The sequence below is a fragment of the Dysidea avara genome, chromosome 15, assembly GCF_963678975.1.
Source record: "Dysidea avara chromosome 15, odDysAvar1.4, whole genome shotgun sequence".
Taxonomy (NCBI): domain Eukaryota; kingdom Metazoa; phylum Porifera; class Demospongiae; order Dictyoceratida; family Dysideidae; genus Dysidea; species Dysidea avara.
Window position 1 is genome coordinate 13,948,177 of NC_089286.1, and position 16,202 is coordinate 13,964,378.

At 39.1% G+C, this 16,202-nt stretch overlaps 1 long non-coding RNA gene across 2 annotated transcripts; it reads left to right on the forward strand.

Moving 5' to 3' along the window:
• The first annotated feature begins 6,075 nt into the window (after positions 1-6,075).
• Positions 6,076-6,959, forward strand: LOC136245748 (uncharacterized). 2 transcript variants are annotated; one of them, XR_010696109.1, is made up of 3 exons: positions 6,076-6,170; positions 6,248-6,544; positions 6,833-6,959. It is a non-coding gene; the product is annotated as an uncharacterized lncRNA (long non-coding RNA). The 2 variants fall into 2 exon arrangements; XR_010696110.1 differs by having other exon boundaries at positions 6,109-6,185.
• The last annotated feature ends 9,243 nt before the right edge of the window (positions 6,960-16,202 follow it).

The following is a 16,202-nucleotide window of genomic DNA, read 5'->3' on the forward strand; positions in this document are numbered from 1 at the left end:
TTATTCCAGCATTTTGCTCATTGCTTTTACCCACCCATTATGCCAAAAATTTTGCTGGCGAAATCGACGGGTCCCTAGTACTCTCACACCAAAGACTTATAACCTACTTATCTATCTGGTTGTCATTATGATTTATGCAACAATCAACACGGACACATTATGGATGGCTTACACATGATTCCTTCTTGAAATACGGGTGTTTCTCTTTAAGTTCTTTGGTGCTGTTGTCAGATTTATTAATTTCATTTCGTCGAAGTTTGTGTGTTATTTTCATGAGCTGCATGGTTTCATAGGTTTTTTTGTTGATTCTTCGGTTATTGACTTTATATTGTCAAGGTGTGCCCCTTTATCATCCTCCGGTGTTAATGTATGGATGGGAGTTACGGCAGCAAATGATATATCCTGTACTCCAATCTTTGTCCTCGGTCAAAGTGGAAAATAAGCCTTGACCTTTGACTTTTACTAAAAATGCACTTGACTCTTGACTAAATTCTAGTAAATTTTTGTAAAATTATGTTCATGTTGTTATCCTAAAACTAAACGTATTGATCGTGGTATACACTTTATTATTGCACTTGTCCTTTGACCAACACCAAATTTCCAGCTTGACTTTTGACCTTGACTGAGGACACAGATCGGAGTACAGGATAGGTCTGAGTGCCACCCCTTGCTGTACACGTGATATTTTCACACATAGTTTAATGACTTCGACCAAAAAGCTCTAAACAAACAAACACACACACACACGGGTAGGTCAAAACAATATATATTGCGCTTTAATCACAATATAGAATGGCAATTTGAATTATGGAATTTGAATTATGGAGTTGTGACTACTTGTGTGTGAACCTCCATGCCCTACAATGAAGTAATACAATCTATGCTGTAAGCTGTGTAACTTAGTCTGTTTACTTACTTGTCCACATGCCATCGACAGAGTAAATGGATCACACTTGGATATACTTGGCTACAAGCATTTGATCCAGACAATGCTATGTGAGATACACACATTATTGGTGTATACATATGATATGTATGTGATTTGTATCCTTACAGTCATCTGTCATCAGAACATTTATTCCTCCATTTGGACACCTCTATTTTTTTCTTAATAGAACTGAAAATAACTTGCATGACAGGTTCATCTTCTTTATCTGAAATTGCCCACAGTACTGTATAGCCTGTGTGTGATATAGCCAAAAATCATAGTATACAGTTGGGTACTTATTTATTAACCTTTATGGTACTCATCAACAATTAGCAGTGTGATTAACTTGAATTTGTATTCATTAGTTTTATGTGTAGAATCAATACACACCAGCTTATTACCAAATTCTTCAAAAAGTTGAGCTTGGAACTCCGTCATTAAAATGAACAAAAAGGACTCTTCTAGCAGACATGGGTACTCAATATTCTTAGAATTTTGTGGCTTGTAAAACAGCACAGGAGAGGGATCTTCTTGTGATAGTTCTCGAGCAATTCTGTCTACTGAAGTAGCATCTTCTGAATGACGGTGTCTAACAAAATCTTGTATCCTCCTTGTGATATTGCGTAGATCCTGGCGTGTAATAAAATGCCTTCGACTAACTTTGCCTTTGTACTGGTCTCTTCTAGTTCGTCCACCTAGCTCAGCTCTAATGTCTAAATACAATAATAATTGGGGCTACAATCTACAATGATACTTTATCACAGTAATGTACCTCACAATAATTGCCAACACAGTAATATATACAATTACATTGTGATTGGAAACAACTAGGTCAATGTCATTGCAATGAATTACCTAGAGCTGCACCTACTTAATTATATCATTTGAGGTTGACCTCTTTTAGGGTAGTAGTAGTATTATAATTATCCTACTATCATGTAATGGATGTAATTGTCATGATAACAATTTTGTGACAATTGATCGTTGCACAACCATAAGTATAGTTATCTCACCATACATTATTTTCTCAATGGCTATCCCTGCAGCACACTTTTCTAACACTTTCTGACGGAGTGATGGAGGCAATGGAAGATACTTGCACTCTTCAATGGAAGGTTTATGGCAACTGTGGGAAGATAGGAATTCAACTGTAACTATTCCAGTTTCCAGATGTTCAGTGGCAGTCATGCGGGCTATACAGAATCCACCTTCATCCAGTTTTCTAGTTAAAGTTTTTTACGACATTTGTTTGTTTTTTCTAGGCTGCTCGTTCTCTCTAGCCATCCCGTCTCTGCAACATGTATAGAGAACTACACGTAGCTGTTCTAGAGCTATAAGTATAACACAATTAAGTAGGTAATATTAAACAGAGGATATACCATAATCACAGTGTACTTAACTAAACACTCTTGTAACAGGCCTAGGGACAATTGCTGCTCTATGTAGATCTGAATATGTGTATATACAACTCCAAAAGTAAGGATTTTATTTTTCACATTCATCACCTCATTATATTACTGTGCATGTGCACTGTAAATGATACTAGATAATACGTACCATTCTCACAACCAGTGGTCTTTCCTTTTGGCTGAACAAAAGAAGTAAAAGTGGTAGTCTCTTCCTCTTCCTTCCATTTCTCAAATGCAACCCAATTGGGAAACTCTTTGTGATTAGTAACTATATGCATGTAATGGTATAATAATAATATTATTGTATTGGTTATATGTATCAATAATCCATACCTACTGACAGATCATGTTCTGTTGAGTAGTGGTCAGCTAACTTTCGTGCATGGTAAAATGTCATGCAGCATTTGGGGAACTCGCAGACAAATCTCCCTTGCTTCACATCCACTGTACAGTGATCTTTTTTTCTCAAGTGACTTTTTAAGTTGTCTTTGCGAGTATAAGACTTTTCACACCCATCAACAGTGCAGCAGTGTCTTTCCAGCTATTAACACGCAATACCTAACATTACAGCAGTTATTCATATAATATCATAGTACATTGTGGATTTAGATTATACTGTGAAAATCAGCTACATGGCTGATGCAACTCGGGGGGGGGGGACAAAGAACTGCACAACCCAGATTTACACACATAAAGATGTGTGATCAGTAAATTCTCCCAAAATATTTCAGTCAGCAGTCATTCATACACTATCACAAAAATTCCACGTCATTATTCATTGTGCAACTGGTGACCTCTATGGCTGACTATCTATGCCATCATTTTGATGTTGTTACGGTACTAGAATAGCAATTACACGTTGTTGTTTCTTGTTGTAACTAACTTTAACCATTCAGTCACAGCAGGACCCTTGTAGTCTGAGCTAACTTTTAAATAGACAAACTGACACTGTTAATACTACCATTCTTCAATAAGAAATTAAATTGCACAAAAAAACGATACACAGCGGAGTTCATCTTACTTGCTCTCCTTTGTTCGCAACAGCAGGATGGTTTTCACTTTCGTTACCACTCATTGAACACCAGCAAGTCAAAAAACCCGCGAAAACCAGCGTGGCTTGATCACATGCCGCTCCACATGTTTAGTGATTTAGGTTTAAGCCACACTAGGGGATGGATTGAGCACCAGAGAGCGCTTATATTAAGGTCACGTGATGTGTAGGATGTCTGTACATAACGAAACCCATACGACAGATCCACGAAATTTATTAACCACATGCACACGTCACACTTTATTTTGAGTTCTCTTCTTAATAATGCGCTCCGTGTCACTGACACATGTTTGTTTGCAAAATGTATACTCCACCGAGTAAACGGAATCGCAAACGGAATGAGGATTTAAGGTCTGACGAGGGCTCAAGATTGCTTCAAGTAACTTTGACGCGATCTTTCCCAGCCGTGGCGACAACAAAGATAGAGCGTTTTGCATATCCATGGTAACGTAATCGACGCCATGTTATTGTACCAAGCTGGAAATGGAATCACCTCTTATTCGGCTAGAAACTAACTAAACAAGTGGGAAACTTATGTTGAAGTGACAGGAAAGACATTCGAAAATGATACCAGGCATAGGAAATCCGTACTCTATTCCAAAAGGGTAGTTTCGTGGGGAAGAGAAATGCGTAGTGATGAATTAGCCCAAGCCATGGGCTGTTCAGGGCTCCAAACTAACTATAATGACGTGCAATCTATAGTATAGGTCTCTACCCATCCACACAGAACCATACAGCCGCATCCAGTAATCCCAGCATTACCCAGAAGTCCATCAATGTCCCAGATTGGTGGTACGGCTCGCCCCTCGACTTTGAAAATAGAGCCAGTAAAAGCACACCACTACATTTATGACAGAGAACTTTAGTTTATTAGCCTTTCTGAATCAAAATTAACAGATTTGAGCGCTCTGCTTTTGCTGGTTACCTTTTCGAAATTTCTGTGGTGAACCGGAAGTACGCCCAATATTGGACATTGATGGAGCTCTGGCTAACGCTGGGATAGCTGCATGCGGCTGTATGGTTCTGTGTGGATGGGTAGAGACCTATACTATAGATTGCACGTCATTATAGTTAGTTTGGAGCCTTGAACAGCCAATGGCTTGGGCTAATTCATCACTGCGGATTTCTCTTCCCCACGAAACTACCCTTTTGGAATAGAGTACGGATTTCCTACGCCTGGTATCATTTTCAAATGTATTTCCTGTGACTTCAACGTAAGTTTCTCACTTATTCAGTTAGTATCTAGCCGAATAAGAGGTGATTCCATTTCCAGCTTGGTACAATAACATGGCGTCGATTACGTTACCATGGATATGCAAACGCTCTATAGGCAACATCACAAGATAATTTTCAAACAGTTCAGTATTGATCTGAGTGGATCACACATGGAAAACAATTGTCTGAGCATCTCCTTGCTTAGCCATAGTGCATTGGATGGCTGTTCATAGCAAAAAGTGGTAGATCCTAAAAACGATGAAATACAATAGAATATTGTACGATACAGTACTTTTGCAGTATGGAAGCTTGTATAGATAGAAGGATTCACAATGGTGACACCACTGAGGAGAATCCTCATTATACTGTAGGTACACTGGTGAGGTGTTTTCAAGGGGTAACTGATGTTTCACTGTAAAAAATTTTACTTGTGAATAGATAGCCACGTATATACGTACCAGCAATTTATAACCTTCTCAAGTAACATTATATATACAACGGGACGAGTGCTCTGGCTGATATAAATTGCACGAACGAGCCTGAGGCCAGGGCTGTCAGGCTTGAAGGCAAGTGCATGTTGTAAAACTGCTATGTACCACTCGCCTACTAGGAGAAAAGGCATCACCACATAGCTACATTTCTTTTATAATGTATACCGTATAACGCCAGTATCTATCGTGGTAGCTGCAGAGTTGTCCCATGGTAACTCCGCTGTTGGTCACCACAGTAAACATCAGAGTAACTCTGCAGCATGTCAAAGTTATCAATAGAGGCTATGGTAAAGCATGTACTTGATATGTCATCCCAGATTGCTGTCTGACGTTGACTTGTAGCATGGTAAGTCACAAATCTGTCATGAGTGTCTGGGGAGCTGGAACATCCCAATCTATTTAAAATTCTCATTAGTTTCCGAGATCCCCCACAAACTTCTATGGTATCTGCTACTATATCGTAGATTGGTGGTGGTTTCTTTGGATTGGTACAAAACATTAGTTGACACAAGATAAAAAACAATCGAATTTTCTTTGTATGTGAGGTAATGCTAGAAGTTTCTCATTCTCGGATAGTGTCAGTGATAGATGTTAAGAAATATAGTAGTAATGGGTTCACATTGTTGAGACTATCATCAATACTGATTAAAAGTGATGGTGATAATTTTTTGATTTCTTCATGTATCAAATCATTTATTATGGCACTAGCTTCCCTCAGCGTGGTCTCTGTGTTAGGATGTTTGCCTTGTGATTTGTGATCTTCTTGTTTACTAGGTTCAAACGATGGCACAAGCTGTGATGAACTGAGAGCCCAAGACAAGGCAACCAAGAGATCGACACCCCTTCAATACAAGACTGTACCGAATCTCATGTGCACACACTTGTGCATCATAACAATAAGGTGATCTAGTAGCCATCGAGATGAAAATTGAATTTTCCTGTCACCCTCCTCTAGGTAGACTGACTTCACCTCTTCGCTACACTGGACTCCATAGGCTTCAAGAAATACTTGGCATACCCATGGAAGGAGTACGGCCTTTTGTGACAGTAAAGACTGGGCAACAAATATTACTGAAGTAAGAATTGCATTTGTTAGTTCATCATCATTATGCCTTCTAATGGTGACCTCCCATGTTTCAATGTCATTTTCTAGCTTCTCATCTGAACCATTTAGTTGGCACTCTGTGGACTTGATTATGCTGCTATGTGTGTTGTAACAGCTTGTGCATATTCTGTCACTTGGTCCTATGACTATCTCAATGCCAGTTGCTTCTGTGAGGTACTGTGATATCAGTGTAGGATTGGGACTGTGGCGAATGAATTTTTGTCCAAGTTTTGATGTAGCTCCACAAGACGAACATCTACTCGGGGAGTTAAAGTGATTGTATACCTTGCTATAGCAAGGCGGACACAACAGAAATGGGATGTCATCAGATACCTGCACTCCAAGGTGTGTCTCCAAGGCAGTAATTGTAGCAAAAGCAGGCTTCATAAGTTTTTCATGAAATCTGTTGCAACACTGTGGGTGTATACAGCCTTTAGGAGAATTGTCATTTTTCCATTTTGGTGTAAATGTGGTGTCATTATGGTGTCGCCTGGCTTCTACTAAATGTTTCTTACAAGCATAGCTGTCATCCAGTGGCCATTCGCCAAGGTGTGTGTGCACAAAATACTTTTCAGCACTCCCCCAGTTTCTAGACATAGTCATTTGTTTAACATTACCTCTTTCACCACATAGGATGCAACACTTCCCACTGTCAGCTGGCTGAGAGCAAGTGGCAGATCTGTCCTGACTCAGGGAGTCCACTCCTCCTAATGACTAATGTTAAATATTGTGTATATATTACTACTATTGTATAATATGTACAGTGGTGTGGAGTGGACCCTGCCCCTACCTACCTATAGAGAGTACGTATACACCTGGAGCCACCACTATACTGTACCTCTCCGTTGTCGAACATAAATACATTTATGATACTGTAATGGTACATACTGTGTGCATGTCATCAGTTTAATTGCAAATATATGTAAATGATAAGTATATAAGTTGACAAGCAACTGTGAAATTTAAATCATATTTTAAAAGAGATCATCTTGAGATGTTGTTCTTTTTGGTATTATTGTTCAACTGCCATGAAGCATTTATTGTTGGTATTGTATACTTCCTTCCACTCTGTTGTGAAGTAGCTATGCAACAGCGGTACCGAATCATGCACATGTCACTGCCTGAATGTGAGAGTCACAGTTGAATGAGTGTAAACTAACCACTGTTTAGTGATTTTAGCACTTGTATAGTAACAATTACATTTCAAGGAGGTTGTTAAATCAACATGTGTGCTAATATAACTACCCAGTTTTAACAGTGTATATCACAATTTATGTGTAAGCCATTTGTTCACTCTAGATACAGATCAATATCTCACATAATAGATACATGTGCTTAAGCTCACAAAATTGTACTTGCACATGCCATGCAGGCTTATTGCCATACAGTAATGTAAACCCCGGAAAATTGGAAGTAACCTATGACAGTCCCAGTAGCCTCTGTACGGAAAAGCAACACATCTTGATTACCAGGATACTGTTTTTATCCTAAGGTTCTATTCATTAAGGTGGTCGCTAATATTTGAAATGGATTACCACATGTTAGCAGTTGACCGTAAAACAAAGGTTGAGACAGTAAAATGATCCTTTCCAACATGTCATAGAGATGAAATTTAACACTTCTGGCCCTCTTCGACATGTTGGAATTAACTTTCAAACCAGCAGACAGCAAAAGTTGGCAAACGGATACAAGGGTTTGGTCTATATTCACACCTTTGAAGAAATTTCTCCTTATTTTTTATGTACTGTACATGTAATAATGACAGTTCAAAGACAACGAAATATTTTCAAGCAAAGTAAAGCCAAAACAGTTATATTAGTAGTTATATTAGTAGAACTGAAGGGGTCTGGAAAACTTCTCATGGTCACTGTTTTGAAAAAAAAAACTTTCATTCAGTTGATAATATACCATAATTATTTCAAATGCTTTTAGATGTTTATTGCCAAGATTCGGAATTTGAGATTGGGGTTTTCCTACACTAATAGTGTGTTTTTGAAGTCAGCATCAAAGCCAAATAATCTCTAGTAAAAAGCCAGTTTGATTGTACATAATGGGAGTCAGAAAACAAGCTGATCAGACTTATATACGGTCTCCATATTCTGAAAGTGATGCGTGTATAAACACTAGCCACTCTTCTCCACTTCCATCTTTTAAACAACCAACAGCATCAACAATTGGATAACATGATTGCATTTCATAAAATTTAAGTGTATCTTAGCCTACACTTGAATAACCAATTGAGTTACCATTGAAAAAAATGCATTAAGGAATTAAAAAAAGGACAACAGCATGCACTTGAGACCAATTCCTCCTGGTTGCATTAAAGTTGCAGTGGGGTACATCAAACCTGGAATCAGGCCACCCCTACAATCAAAATTCTGATGATGAAAAGTACCGTGGCAAGCTGGTCAATTTACTGTATAGCCACTGAGCATAAACTGAATGCTATGTATTATGGCATATAACTATGTGATACTACGCTACACAACACACTTAACAAAGCCTACGACAGTCAATAGCCACTGTACTACGACCTCTGACTGAGGTCAAAGCGACAGGTCAAAGGACAAGGCCGATTTTACAAAAACAAAGGTCAACCTGTTTACTCAGCACAGTAAAAGCTTGGTGAGTAGTAGCGAACAAAAATGTAGTATAAATTTATGGAATAAAGTCAAAAGTTAAGGCAAATTTGCGTCAATGGTCAAAATCGAAATCAATCTTGACCGGCTTTGGCTGCAGTCGCAGATCGTAGTACAGAGTCTATTGAAGTGACACTCCCTCGAGCGAACCAGCATTGGAATGCCTATGCACCATAGGCAAGTCTAGTCTGGTACATTGCAGACCCTATCAGCAGGGCGCTTATCGATTGGAGATTATAAGCGCCCTGCTGATAGGGTCTGCGGAAGCGGGCGCTTATAATCTCCAATCGATAAGCGCCCTGCTGATAGGGTCTGCGATGTACCAGACTAAGGCAAGTCCTCTGGGGCAGGACTAGTAACACACAGGAGATTGTACTGTTGAAGGTGTAGACAGCTGAAGTCCCACCTGGTTACCCATCACAACATTCCTTTTGACAGCTCTCTTTATGAAATAGAACTATGTGTAGTAGAGCCATGCAGCGATTTTCATATACTTTTAAGTTGGTATGAATGAGAAATTTAGCCTTGAATGTGTAGTACTTGGAAGAAATATTTTTATAGTTAATGGGCGCTTATAAGGAATGTGTACGCTTGTTCGAGCTTGTTTCTGGCAATACATTCAATTTGGTCCAAGCGTCCCACAAACAATGAGTCTCTTTCAACCGAGGTACCATCCTTGCACAGCTGTTCTCCACTCGGCCCAGTTCTCTTTTGTAAAGATCGTCTATTGTTTCCCAGCCAAACTTACATTTTCCACTGCATTGAAATGCTTAGTGCCATTAGTTTTTGAAGAAAACAGTCCACTAATAATGTTTTTTAGCTAAAAAAATTAAAGTTAAATAAAGAAGCATACATGCATGCACAACATACACACAGAGAGCAAAAATACAGGTTGTCATAGCACACCTACAATGGCACACATACCTGATGAGATGGACAAATAAGCCCAAAATTTTGTGAGGGGGATTAAATGGATTCACCATCCATGGTTCAACTTGAAAGATATCGTTTTGGTCTTCTCTAAATGAATATGCTCCAGTATGTCCGTGACTTTTTTTTTAATGGCAGAAATATTGGAGGATGCACCATCACAAACTAACAGACTTGTTTTGAGTCCATGAAACCGAAACAGTTTGATGGTGTCCATGACACATGCTGTGATGAATTTGCAGTCCATGGTGGTGGAAGCTGTGAAGTAAGGCCCAACAATGTCAAATTCACTTGTCAGGTCACGCCAGAGAAACTGTAGTAATAAGAAGTTTGCTGGACGCTCTCAGGCTCTTTCAACAATCGGTAAATATCATTTAGCGAAGGTAATTCTTTGTGAGTCATTGCAAGGCCCATCAACTGATGAATACGTGAATTCCACATCAGCTGGCATGCGACCTTCACTTCGTCAAATATTAGCACCCCATCTGATTTAGGTTCTTGCTTGCCAGATTCTCTACATTGCTCTTTAAAAAGCACATAACATGCTACTTGGCTGGCTATACACTGTTTCCTTGCTCCTGGATCATGCATAAAAGCTCCTGTATAAGACTGTAGAGTGGACTTTGACGGCAACTGAATGATCCCAAAACTCTTGAGAGCTTCATAAGCAGCAGGGCTTCTAGTATACACGGCTAAAGCTGCAAAAAATGGAATATGACTTCTGTATTTTCAAAATATGGTTTACCAATTCTGATAGTTATCATGCTCCACCTGTTGCCCCGTGCTCCAGAAACTGCAGAAACAAAACATGTTGTAAGCAAAGTGTACAAATCATTGAAAGATCAAACTCACCATTACTAAATTGGTCATGTAAATACTGCTGCTGTTGACGTTTGCTGTCAGTGTACCATACTTCTTTCATCAACTCGCCCACACCATGTTCACTTCCTTCTAAAAATACCTTCTCTAGTTCCTCATCACTAATCTCACAAACAATGGAACACATCTCCTCATGTTGATCATCAGTTAGAGTAACATCTGCTTCACTGCACCTCTTCAATTTCCTCATCATATTAGATCTTGCAGCCTGTGCATTAGACCTTCTGTTCTGTTGGCTGGCAGGAGACATGTATTTCAGCCTTGCTCGTGAAGATGATGACTGCCTTTTCACTGTACGGCTGGGGCTCTCCTTTAGTGTTCGACGTCTCTGACAATTCAGGTCAGACACTAATCGTTTACGTGCAGAGCACTGCACTTCCTGGGCACTCTTCTCTGCTCTAGTAGCATTGCTGGCCGGTTGGAACCACAGTCGACAATTGATCGAGTCGATACGGTCAAAAGGCTCTAGTGTCTGTCTAACAGTCAGAGTTGAACCGTATTGGCTTTAAATAGTATGACCTGTAATGATGTGGATCAATCCCAGGACAAAATTTGTAGTTCGACTTGATAGAAAACCTGTTGCACAACTATTGAGCATCTCTCTCCCTGTACATTTACTATTAACACAACACATCATGTGACATTATATGTAGCGTTTGTATTGATAGTTTAGCCGCACCACAGCATAACAGTATTGTTTCTTTTAAGAATGTTTGTAATAGAACTTATGCAATTGTGTCAGAGTTATATAAGAATTTCAAACTTCCCTATGTCATTCTTTGATCTGGTATTATGAAGCTTCTGCAGAGGCATTTTTGTGTTATGTTGTATGCTCTTTGGATGGTATTGTAAATTAAAAAATTAATGTTTAACCTATTTAAATTATTAACAATTTTATTTATTTAGCATGGGATCTCCTCCGGATTGATGTCTACAGCTTTGGCGCTCTGTGCCAGTAGTTCAGAGAGACATATCCTATGTCACCCTTGCATCTCTCAGGGTCAGCAGTCGAGAGTTTGTTCAGCCAATACAAGCACAAAGCTGGGGCAAGTTAGACTCTGCTATTTTTTTTCCACTGAGAGCATGCAGCACACTAGTCAAACAATGTGTTAAGGACCATCACAATGGAAAGGGATACAGATACAACACTTTAAGTACAGTTCAATAAAAATTGACATGTACAACCATGCTTACTGTCATTTTAACAAAATATGTATTATTGTCCACTATTGTTGACAAATTTACTCTCTAATCTTGTATGTTGAGCTTATAGTATCGGTCTTAAGTTAGCTTCTGCTGTAGATGCCAGGACAATATCATATGTTTCAAAAGCATGGGGAGGAAGAGTGTTGGATAAATACATTACTGAACATTGTGGCACACTGGATGATTTGATGCCAGGAGATCTTGTTCTTGCAGACAGGGGATTTGCTATCCAAGATAGTGTTGGGTTTCTTTGTGCTGAGGTAAAAACACCACCGTTAACAAGTGGGAAGAAATATCTTAGCAGATGTGAAATAGACTGGTCTCGTTAAATATCACATGTGTGCATTCATGTAGAACAAGTAATAGGGTTGTCAAGGCAGAGATACAAAATATCAACTTCCAATATCTTTACTGAAGAGTTCAGACTCCTGCACCATTGATGATGTCATCACCACATGTGCTGCCTTGACAAATTTAAGTGACTCGGTAGTACCATTCGATTAGGTACATTCAACCTTTTGACTAGTTATTATTATGTATAGTACAATTCATGCACATGATTTATTTCACATTTTGATTAAACTCGTAAAGGTATACTTATCATGTAACGTTTTATTAAAGTTTAAACATACACTAATCAGTCAGTATTATTTCTTTTTGGTGCAACGAAATTTCCTTTTGGTTCTACTTACTATTATCACAACAAAGATTGATTCTAGTTGGGTGTTTTTCAGGTTTAGGTGAGAACACTGCATGGTTGATAAGCCCTAATGAAGTTTTGTATCATCAGACATGCAAGGGATCACTCAAAGACGCTATGCTCACATCAAGATGTGCACTCTATCAAATTAACTATTATAGATATTGATAAAGTTATAATATTTTTGTTATTTCTTTAAGTATACATATACAACTATAGACAAAGAGATAAATACTGTGGTATACAGTGATAATGATAGATACAATGACAATATAGATGTTTGATTACAAGATAGGATAATGGCATGAAATGATGATACAGTGATAATGATAAATATAATGACAATGATAGATGATAAATGATAGATAACTAACAGATAAATAACAACAGCATATAGAGTTTAGTTTTCAGATGAACTACTCTGGTTGTCGATGGGAATGTACCTTCTGGCTGCCGATATAAGTCCATCCATGCCATTCAATCTGATGGCTTCGAAATCTCTATCTCTGCAGAGAGGGCAGCTTGCTCCTTGAGTAGATGTCAATTGCTGGACACATGGTTGGCATCCTATAATCGAATGGCAACAAGTCGACATGAAAACAGGTGGCTGTATGGGTACAGCCTGACAAATACAGCATCGTAGTAAACCCCTCAACTCATCCCTTACAGGACTGGGGACAGTATTCTCAATAAGCTGCTTTATATCTCTTTTCATTTCTGACATTTTTGTTTTGAACTCATTTTGAAAGAGTTTCATCCTTTTAGCTGGAGCTCGAGGAGCTACGTCCCTTTCATCACCATCGCTGTCGCTATCCGTGTTTGCCAGGCTCTGAAAATCTTCCTCCTTTACAGCATACACCTTACGCTTTGGAGCTCTCCAAAAAGGCAATCCTGTAATGGCATAAATTTCATTATAGCTAACGATGAAAGAATGGAACAATAAATAATACCTTGGGTCCCAGGGCAATTGTCAACTTTTAACCCATCCGGGGACACTAGCAGAAAATCTTCTGTCCATATTTGTCTGGCTATAGACCTGATAAAATCAGGGTTGGCTGTCGAGTCCACCAATTCTATGAAAGTCTGTGCCATATCCTGGAACTTCACCTTCCTGCCCCTCCTTGTCATCTTGGCCTGTACTAGCTTCAAAGTAAATGAAGCAGGAGCAGATACACGCCTTGCCAAAGGCCTATTTGTACTAAACAAATTAGTACTGTGACTAGGCGTGGAGGCTGGAGTATAGTGGTATGAGGTGGATTGACTGGTACCCGCAGCAACATTCAATCCTGAAGGGGCCGAGGTGCCTGTGTTCTGCAGCTGTCAGTTCCCATGCCCCACATTCCTGCCTTCCACCACTAATGTGGAAAAGGGCAGCACTTGCTCTTCGATTAAATTGAAAGTCCCGTTATCACGGGGGAAATACATTGTCTGATCGACGCTGTCTTTCAAATAGACCGATGCAGGATCGACCTGTGAAAGAATAGATTTCATAGCAACTTCAACAACACAAAACTAGCTAACAAAAAAACTATAACTATTAAAGCAGTTGCTAAGCAGTTGCTACCTACGTAGCTAGCTAGTTTTGCACCTGGAATAAGCGACGAAGGTTCTCGACTGTGATCTGACGCAGAGCGACATCTGCATGCTGGTCTCCCCTCTCCAGTGTCACCTTGTCAGAGTGTTCCTAACGTATTGCCATCGTAGACAGGATTTGAAGACTTGACTGATACTCTGTTCACAGCTCCTCTCTATTTATACCATGGAAGGCAGCCACTTTAGAAACCAAAACCAGACTTCGACTACAATAGACATTGCTATCACCTTTGTTGTTATCTGACAACAGCCTTTATGCAGGCTTTATAGCTATCCACCAGTAATTTAATTTTTTTTTTCAATTGGGAATAGCATGCCCGTGCGCATGCTCGGTAAAAAAATAATACATTACGTAATAACCCATGTGATAACCCACGTGATAACAGCCAGAAGCATATAAGCGCAGGAGGTGGGCGCTTATATCCTCTTGTAATGATTCATAACAGCGCTATACTTCCAATTACGTTAGAATCCGAAGTACGGTGAACAAATCAAGCCAGTACAATTGCAAATGATACAGAATTTTGAAAAATAGCAGCAAAATTTCTTTGTAACCTGGAAAGAAAACTATGGAACTTGAGACAGTCAGTGTTGGGAGTAACGCGCTACTTATGTAACGCGTTACGTAATATTATTACTTTTGTGGTAACAAAGTAATATAACAAAATATGCTATAAAAACAGGTAATATAACGCAAGCTACTTTACTTACAAATGTAATGCGTTACCTAAGTAATATAGTTACTGTAACAAGTCTAATATTACGTAATATTATTACTACAAGTAACGAAGTTACTAATCTCGTTAGTTATCCTCTGAGTAATGCCTAGCCACAGTGAAGTAACGAGGTCTACTGAATGAAGCTTATTCACCACACGAATCACCAGCTTCTTACTTATAACCAAAATTTGCATATTGTCCAACAGCGCAATCATGTCACGTAATACCGTATAGCGGGTTATTTTCGAAACAGAAATTTTCGTACAAGAAGCAAAATCTGAATTTCGAAAGATTTGAATTTTGAAGAGTGCATATTTCGAAGTCCGGATGGATTTCAAATAAACGGAAATTCGTGTCACAAATTATGAAAATGCGTGAATGTTTGCCAAAAACTGATTTACTGATGGAATAATCCCCATTCCTGTGCACTGGAGAGAAGACTGAGGGAGTCTCGGGTGGAGTGAACTCACTGGCACGATCACGCTCCATCATAGCTAGCTCATATCACCATAGATTCTAGAGCAGACGGCCGGCATCAATTCCCATTCTGGATCACCTGTTTTTTGGTTATTGGTACAGTTACCCATTATCATCAGCAATACTGAACTAAAACTCGAGGAATACACGAACGAATCGCCGAAAGTTGGACGGTTGCTTTCACTTGTGGGAATTTATTTTCGAAAAACAACCGGACGTGGGAATTTATTTTCGAAGAGAAGGGCCTCTTCAAAATATCCGAAAATTACCAGCTATACGGTAAGGTGGTAGTTTCACACGTGACAGCTTAAGGCTGTGGACACAAAGTAATATAATATGTAATATTATTAGCTTTATTTTATGGGTAATATGTAACTGTAACTAAATAGTTCAGTTGCAAGTAATATGTAATATGTAACTAGTTACTTTTACAAAGTAACTTGCCCAACACTGCAGACAGTATAGCTAAAGGAAGCTACATTAGCTGGACTAAAGGATAGTTATATGTAAAAGAAACTAATCAGGTACTATTTGCATTATATCTACCATGGGTTATGTTTGAATCTAATTACAGTTGTCTAGTATACAAGTTAAGTATTTATTGGATGAGCATGAAGATCGAAAAAGAACGATGGACGCACAAAAGACTTAGTCTGCACTTGCAGTACAAGTTTCCTGGCAAGAGAGGACTGACCGTGGCCTCTTTGGACAGGTATGTAGCTACTTAGCCACTGCATGTTACTATGGCGAGCACTGGTACAGGCATGATCCGAGGTACAATTAAACCAGTACATACTGGCACGTAGCTATTGATGACACACCTAGCTAGGAGTAGTCACTATGACTCGCGTGTGGCCGCG